This window comes from Sturnira hondurensis, unplaced genomic scaffold (assembly GCF_014824575.4).
Source record: "Sturnira hondurensis isolate 20B ecotype Veracruz unplaced genomic scaffold, ASM1482457v3 Scaffold0017394, whole genome shotgun sequence".
Lineage (NCBI taxonomy): Eukaryota > Metazoa > Chordata > Mammalia > Chiroptera > Phyllostomidae > Sturnira > Sturnira hondurensis.
Window position 1 is genome coordinate 1,030,289 of NW_028090025.1, and position 8,111 is coordinate 1,038,399.

An 8,111-nucleotide genomic window follows, 5' to 3' on the forward strand; every position below is an offset into this window, starting at 1 on the left:
GAGACCCACCTCAAGTCAAAAGACCATCACAGAGTACAAGTGAAAAGATGGAAACAAATTTTCCAAGCAAATGGACAAGAAAAAAAAGCCGGGGTAACAATTCTCATATCAGAAAAAATAGACTTCAAAAACAGGGCCATAAAGAGGGACCCAGAATGTCACTTCATAATACTCAAGGGAAGAATCCACCAAGAAGACAGACATTAACATTGTAAATATATATGCACCCAACAGAGGAGCACCCAAGTATATAAAGAAAATCCTAAAGGACCTCAAGAAAGATATTGACAACAACACAATTACAGTAGGGGATTTTAACATCCCACTGTCAAAAATGGACAGATCTTCCAAACAAAATATCAACAAGGATATTGAAGCATTAAATGACACCTTAGATGAAATGGGCCTAATTGATATGTATAGAGCCCTCCATCCCAAAGAAGCTAAATACACATTCTTTTCAAATGCATATGGAACATTTTCAAGGATAGACCCCATGATAAGACACAAAATGAGTCTCAACAAATTCAGGACAGTAGAAATCATACCAATCATTTTCTCTGATCACAAGAGACTGAATTTAGAAACCAACCCCACAGGAAAACACCCAAAACACCCAAAAGCATGGAGACTGAATGGTATGCTATTAAACAATGAATGGCTCAAGACTGAAATTAGGGATGAAATAAAAGGCTTCTGATAACAAATGAAAATGAACTCAAAACAACCCAAAACTTATAGGACACAGTGAAGGCAAGCCTGAGAAGGAATTTCATAGCAATACAGGCTTACCTAAAGAAGATAGACACATTTCAAACAAACAACCTAACCCGACGCCTGCAAGAACTCGAATAACAACAACAAAGACAGCCCAGAGCAAGTAGAAGAAAGGAAATAACCAAGATCAGAGCAGACATAAATGACATAGAGACTAAAAGCAAAATTCTATGGCTCAATGAATCCAGGAATTTTTTTTAAGATAAACAAAATATACACACCTTCAAATAGGCTCATCAAGAAAAGAAGAGAGAGGACCCAAATAAACACAATCAGAAATGAGAAAGGAGCGATTACAACTGATACCACAGAAATTGGAGGGTTTGTAAGAAGTTACTATGCAGACTGTATGCCAAAAAATCTGAAAACCTAGATGAGATGGACAAATTTTTATAAAAATATAATCTTCCAAATCTCAATGAAAAAGAAGCAGAAAACCTGAACAGGCCAATAACAGCAAATGAAATTGAAGAAGTAATAAAAAAACTCCCATTACACAAAAGCCCTGGACCAGATGGTTTCACAGGAGAATTCTACAAAGCCATTAGGGAAGAGCTAACCCCTATTCTTCTCAGACTATTCCAAAAAATCCAAAAGGAGGGAAAACTCCCCAACTCTTTTTATGAAGCCAGCATCATTCTAATTCCAAAGCCAGATAGGGACACATCAAAGAAAGAAAACTACAGGCCAATATCGCTGATGAAGATAGATGCTAAAATCCTCAATAAAATATTGGCAAATCGTACCCAACAATACATCAAAAAGATCATACACGATGACCAAGTGGGATTCATCCCAGGGATGCAAGGATGGTTCAATATTCGCAAGTCAATAAACGTAATACACCACAAAAAAAAAAGCAAAGAGAAAAACCACATGACCATATCAATAGATGTGGAAAAAGCTTTTGAGAAGCTACAAAACCCTTTTATGATAAAGCTACTCAGCAAAGTGGGAATAGAGGGAGCATTCCTCAACATAATAAAGGTCATATATGAAAGACCTACAGCCAACATCATACTCAATGCGCAAAAACTAAAAGCTTTTCCACTAATATCAGGAACAAGACAAGGTTGCCCACTTTCACCACTTCTATTCAATATAGTATTAGAAGTTCTAGCCACAGCGATCAGACAAGAAAAGGAAATAAAAGGCGTCCAAATTGGAAAGGAGGAAACACAACTGGCATTGTTTGCAGATGGTATGATAGTGTACGTGGAAAATCCTATAGCCTCTATCAAAAAACTGCTCCAACTAATCAATGAATTTGGCATAACAGCGGGATACAAAGTCAATATCCAGAAATCAAAGGCATTTTTGTATACCAAAAATGAAACAGCAGAAGGAGAAATCAGGAAAAAAAACCCATTCGATATAGCAAAAAGAAAAATAAAATATCTGGGAATAAACCTAACCAAGGAGGTAAAAGACCTGTATGCATAAAACTACACAACACTGAAGAAAGAAATCAAGGAAGACACAAATAAATGGAAACACATACCGTGTTCATGGATTGGAAGAATTAACGTCATCAAAATGTCCATACTACCCAAAGCAATTTACAGATTCAATGCAATACCTATGAAAGTACCAGTGGCATATTTCACAGACATAAAACAAACACTTCAAAAATTTATATGGGACCATAAAAGACCCTGAATAGCAGCTGCAATTTTGAGAAAGAAGAACACAGTAGGAGGGATCGCAATACCTGATATCAAACTGTATTACAAGGCCACTGTAATCAAAACAGCCTGGTACTGGCATAAAAACAGGCACATAGACCAATGAAATAGAACAGAGAGCCCAGAAATAAACCCAAGTCTCTACAGTCAATTAATATTTGACAAAGGGGGCAATAACATAAAACGGGGTAAAGATAGCTTCTTCAACAAATGGTGTTGGGAGAACTGTACAGCTACATGCAAAAAAATGAAACTCGAGCACCACCTTACACCATACACCAAAATTAATTCAAGGTGGATAAAAGACTTAAATATAAGCCGTGAAACCATTAAAGCCCTAGAGGAGAATATTGGCAGGAAAATCTCAGATATTCCACGCAGCATGATTTTTACTGATATGTCCCCTAGAGCAAGGGTCATAAAGGAAAGAATAAACAAATGGGATCTCATAAAAATTAAAAGCTTCTGCATGGCTAAGGAAAACAGTATCAAGATAAAAAGAGAAGCAACAGCTTGGGAAAACATATTTGCCAATGGTACCTCAGACAAAGGTTTAATCTCCAAAATATACAAAGAACTCACTTGACTATACTCAAAGAAGATGAACAACCTAATTAGAAAATGGGCAAAGGACTTGAACATACATTTCTCCCAGGAGGACATACAGAGGATCCAGAGACACATCAAAAGATGCTCAATATCGCTATCTATCAGAGAGATGCAAATTAAAACCACAATGACATACCACTTTACACCAGTCACAATGGCTATCATAAACAAAGAAACAAACAACAAGTGCTGGAGAGGTTGTAGGGAAAAGGGGACCCTAGTTCACTGTTGGTGGGATTGCAGACTGGTACAACCACTATGGAAACCAGTATGGAATTTTCTAAGAAAACTAAAAATGAATGTGCCTTTTGACCCAGCATTTCCACTATTAGAAGTATATCCTAAGATCCCTGAACTACCAGTCCAAAAGAACCTATGCACCCCAATGTTCATAGCAGCACAATTTATGATAGCCAAGAGTTGGAAGCAACCTAGATGCCCATCGGTCAATGACTGGATCAAAAAGCTATGGTACATTTACACAGTGGAATTTTATGCTGCAGAAAGGAAGAAGGAACTACTACCCTTTGCAACATCATGGATTGAACTGGAGAGCATTATGCTGAGCGAAATAAGCCATGCAGTGAAAGACAAATATCATGTGATATCACTGTTAACAGGAATCTAAACAACAAATCAAACAAGCAAGCAAAATATGACCAATGACACTCAAATATGGAACAGGCTGACAGGGTCCAGAGGGGAGAGGGGAGAGAATCATAGGGGAAAAGGGGATGTACTCACATGAACAAGTATAAAGGACACATGGACAATAACTAAGGGTGGGGGGGGGGAAATGAGAGGGAGATGCGGAGAACTGGGCTGGGAATATAAGACAGAAAACTGTACCTGAACAAGAATTAAATTTTTTAAAAAAAGAACCAATGACATATTTTACAGATATAGAAGAAACATTTCAAAAATGTATATGGAACTATAAATGATCCTGAGTAGCTGTAGCACTTTTGAGAAAGAAGGATATTGTAAGAAGGATCACAACATCTGACGTCAAATTGCATTACAAGACCATTGTAATCAAAACACATTAGTACTGGTATTAGAAGACACATATAAACCAATGGAACAGAATAGAGAGCCCAGAAATAAACCCGAGCCTCCATGGTCAGTTAATACTTGACAATAGAGGTAGCAGCATAAAATTGAGTGAAAACTGTTTCTTCAACAAATGGTGTTGGAACATCTGGACAAATACATGCAAAAAATGAAATTAGATTACCAGTTTACACCATACACTAAGATAAATTTAAGGTAGATAAATATTTAAATGTAGGCCATTACACCATAAAAGTTGTAGAGGAGAACATAGGCAGGAAAATGTCAGATATTCAATGCAGCAATATTTTCACCAATATTTCCCCTAGAGCAAGGGACATAAAGGACAGAATAAACAAATGGGATCTCATCAAAATAAAAAGCTTCTGTATGGCTAAAGAAAACAGCATTAAAAAGAATAGAGAACCAACTCTGTGGGGAAACATATTTGCCAATGACACCTCAGAGAAGGGTTTGATCTCCAAAATTTAAAAAGAACTCATGTGACTCCACTCTCAGAAGACAAGCAAGCCAATTAAAAAATGGGCAAAGCACTTGAACAGACACTTCTCCAAGAGGACACACAAAGGGTCCAAAGACTTATGAAACATGCTCAGCATCACTAGCCATCAGAGAGATGCAAATTAAATCCATAGCAAGATACCACTTCACACCCGTCAGAATGGCCATTATGAAAAAATCAACAAACAAGTGTTGAAGAGGATGGGGAGAAAAAAGAACTCTAGTGCACTGTTGGTGGGAATGCAAACTGGTGCAGTGACTGAGGAAAATAGTACTGAATTTCCTCAGAACGCTGGAAATGAAACTGCCTTTTGACCCAGAAATTCCACTGCTGCAATTGAACCCTAAGAGCCCTGTAACACCAACGGAAAAGAACCTATGCACCCCAGTGTTAACATCAGCACAATTTACAATAGCCAAGTGCTGAAAGCAACCTAAGTTCCCATCACGAAACGAGTGGGTCAAAAAACCATGGTACATTTACACATTGAAATAGTATGCAGCAGAGAGAAAGAAGGAGCTCCTCTGCTTTGTGACAACATGGATGGAACTGGAGAGCGTTATGGTAAGTGAAATAAGCCAGGTGGCAAGGGACAAATACCCTACGACCTTACCTTTAACTGGAACATAATCAACAAAAGAAAAAAGCCAACAAAATATAACCAGAGTCATTGGAATTAAGAACAATCTAGCAATAGCCAGAGGGGTGTGGGGAGAGAACAGTGAGAAGAAGTGTTTTCAGGAACTACTATAAAGGACATACGAACATGGACAAAACCAAGGGGGAAGGTGGAAACAAGGGAGGGAGGTGGGTTTGGCTGGGGTGGGGGAATTGTTAGGAAGAAAATGCAGAGAAGAGTAATTGAACAACAATAAAATAATTAAAAAACAAAATAAAACATATAAAAATAAAAATTAAGAAAATAGAAGGGGTGGGGCTAAAGCCAGGGAGATTTATATGATTGAAGTTGTTATCACCCTAAAATAGATTGTTATAAATATAAGGTGTCTTTTTTAAGCCTTATGGTAACCACAAATCAAAAACCTATAATAGCTTCACTAAAGTTACAGAGAAGGGAATCAGGGCATACCAACATGGAAAAGTACCAATTTACAAAATTAGACAAAAACCCAGAAATTTAAAAAAATGAACAGAAATACAAAATCAACCAGAAAACAATAATCTTTGTTATTGGAGATCTTTAATGGGGAGTCTTCCATTCCTTTAGATTTCATGGGTTTTTTTTGTCTCCCTATTTTAGGTGACTCTTTTTGTTTGTTTCTCTGCTTCCTTTGTTTCACTTTGTTAGCTGTCTTTTTGTGTGAACTCCAGTGGTAGGAATTTTATGGGACTCAGTTGCGTGGTCTCTTTGATCTTATTGTCTGGATGTTCTAGGTATGCCCTTTCTTCTGTTTGCGTGGGCTCTTTTTGTTGTACTTGGGTTTTTGCGTGTTAGTGGTTCCTTTGTTGGTGGGTTCTCTCCTCCAGCAGCTATACTGATGTTGCAGCTCCCACCTATTCTAGTGTCAGGGGGTAGGAAATATGGATTAAGATAGCAGGAGAGTATTTTATGGGATTTAAAGTACCAGCAAGTAGAGAAAAGATAGGAGATTCCTTGGGTAAGTATGGCATTAACTGGTATTTCCCCCAACTAGCCAGTTTTTATTTTTTAAAAGAGTCTTATAAGACTCCAGTTAGAGGGGAGGTTGATTGTGCGCTGAATCCAGAAAACAGAGTGCTTGTGCAAGGTTAGATGATGAGATATAATAAGAATAAAGGATAGAAAGTAGATGTAGTATGAGAAAGAATAGGGTGAACCACAATAATAATATTTCTCAGGATTGAAATTAAGTAGGGTAAGATAATGGAGGATTGCTGTGTAGTGTGTACAGTTATGTGGAACAACAATTATTTACAATAGTACTGGAACAACAATAATGTGATGAGAAATATATGATTTGGATAATCAAAATAGAATGTACTTGACTGAGAGTTGTTTGTTATTGGAACATGGGTGAAGTGAAAGGAGAAAAATTAAAATACAATAAAGAGACAATGAGGAAAACCAGTCACACACTGCAATTAAACAGAAATAAAATGAGAAAATCTAAACATAAAAAAGACAAATTTAAACAATTCTAATAAAATAAGAGTGGTAAAAATAATGAAAAGATAATCATAATACACATCAGCAATAAAAAGTCACCTTTATTGGACAGCAAAGTGACATTTACCTCAGTTTCTCAGTTTGGGGGGATTAGCCTTGTGCTCCCTTTCAATCTCTCTCTGGACACTTTGTAACTCCATGTCTTATTGTCTCACTTGGGGGAAGAAAAAAAAGGTGGCAAAAAAGAGAGAGGATCCAAAAAGAAAAAAAATACTAACAAGCCTCATGCTGACTTTAAAGCTGTTAAACAAGTTGTGCTGGTCTTTAAAAATGCCACAGGAGGGCATTTACTGGGCTTTGCTTTTCTCCCTTCCTATGGTTTTGAGAGGATGAGGACTGGGTCTGGGTCTCAGTATTCAGAGTTTCCTGGCCTCCAGCCCTCCCAGGTCCTCCATGAGCTGCCAGGCTCAAATCAGCCACTCACCTTCTCACAATGCAAGTCCATATCCAGTGAAGAGCCTGAGACAAATAGGGTGCACAGTTCTGCTCAGCTACTGTCTCTGGGCACAGAGTGAGAGACAAGCAGGTTGCACAGTTCTGTTCAGCCACTCACTCTGGGCATGCACAGCTGAAATCACCCTCAGGGCATGCCAGCCACTGCTGAGAATTCCTTACAAAGCAGCTGCCTGCAGTTCTTAACAAGTGCATGGCTTTTCACACAGCCCAAATTTTCAACCAGTCCGGAGACTATCAGAGTCAGGGTCCAACACGGCCCAACTCCTCTCTTCTCCAGGTGTTGCCTCACACCCAAATTTCTCTGGTGCCAGCATCCACAGTCCCAGTGGATGTATCTGGCCTGTGTGTCTCCCACTTCATCTCTATTCCCTTCAGTGATTTCCTGTATCCAGGTTCCTCCTGATGCCAGGCTGCTCTCCCTTCTCTGGTAGGGGAGGGAACTGATGATCTAACTTTCCTCTCCATATCCTGTGGCAGGCACCACACTAGGGCCACAGCAGCCCTGCTCCCCATGCAGATTCCTGTCCCAGCGCGCAATCTCCTTACCATCTGTTTTTCAATGTCCCCTGCAATTTGGGGCCTCCAAATTTAATATAAGCTGGGATTCCATTGGTTGTTCACTCTATTCCTCAGAAGATTGTCTAGGTGTTCCAGTGGGCATAGTTCTCCAACTAAGCTCCACTCCTACCTACCTCACCACCATCTTCTCCTGTCTATGTTAAGTTTTTTATTAGAATACAGAGTTACAATTTTTTTATTCTGACAGGTTTGGCATTCTTCAGTTTTGCTTCAGTGAAGGAACACATTCTTGCAGCTCTCCATATGCCACTTAGAATAACTT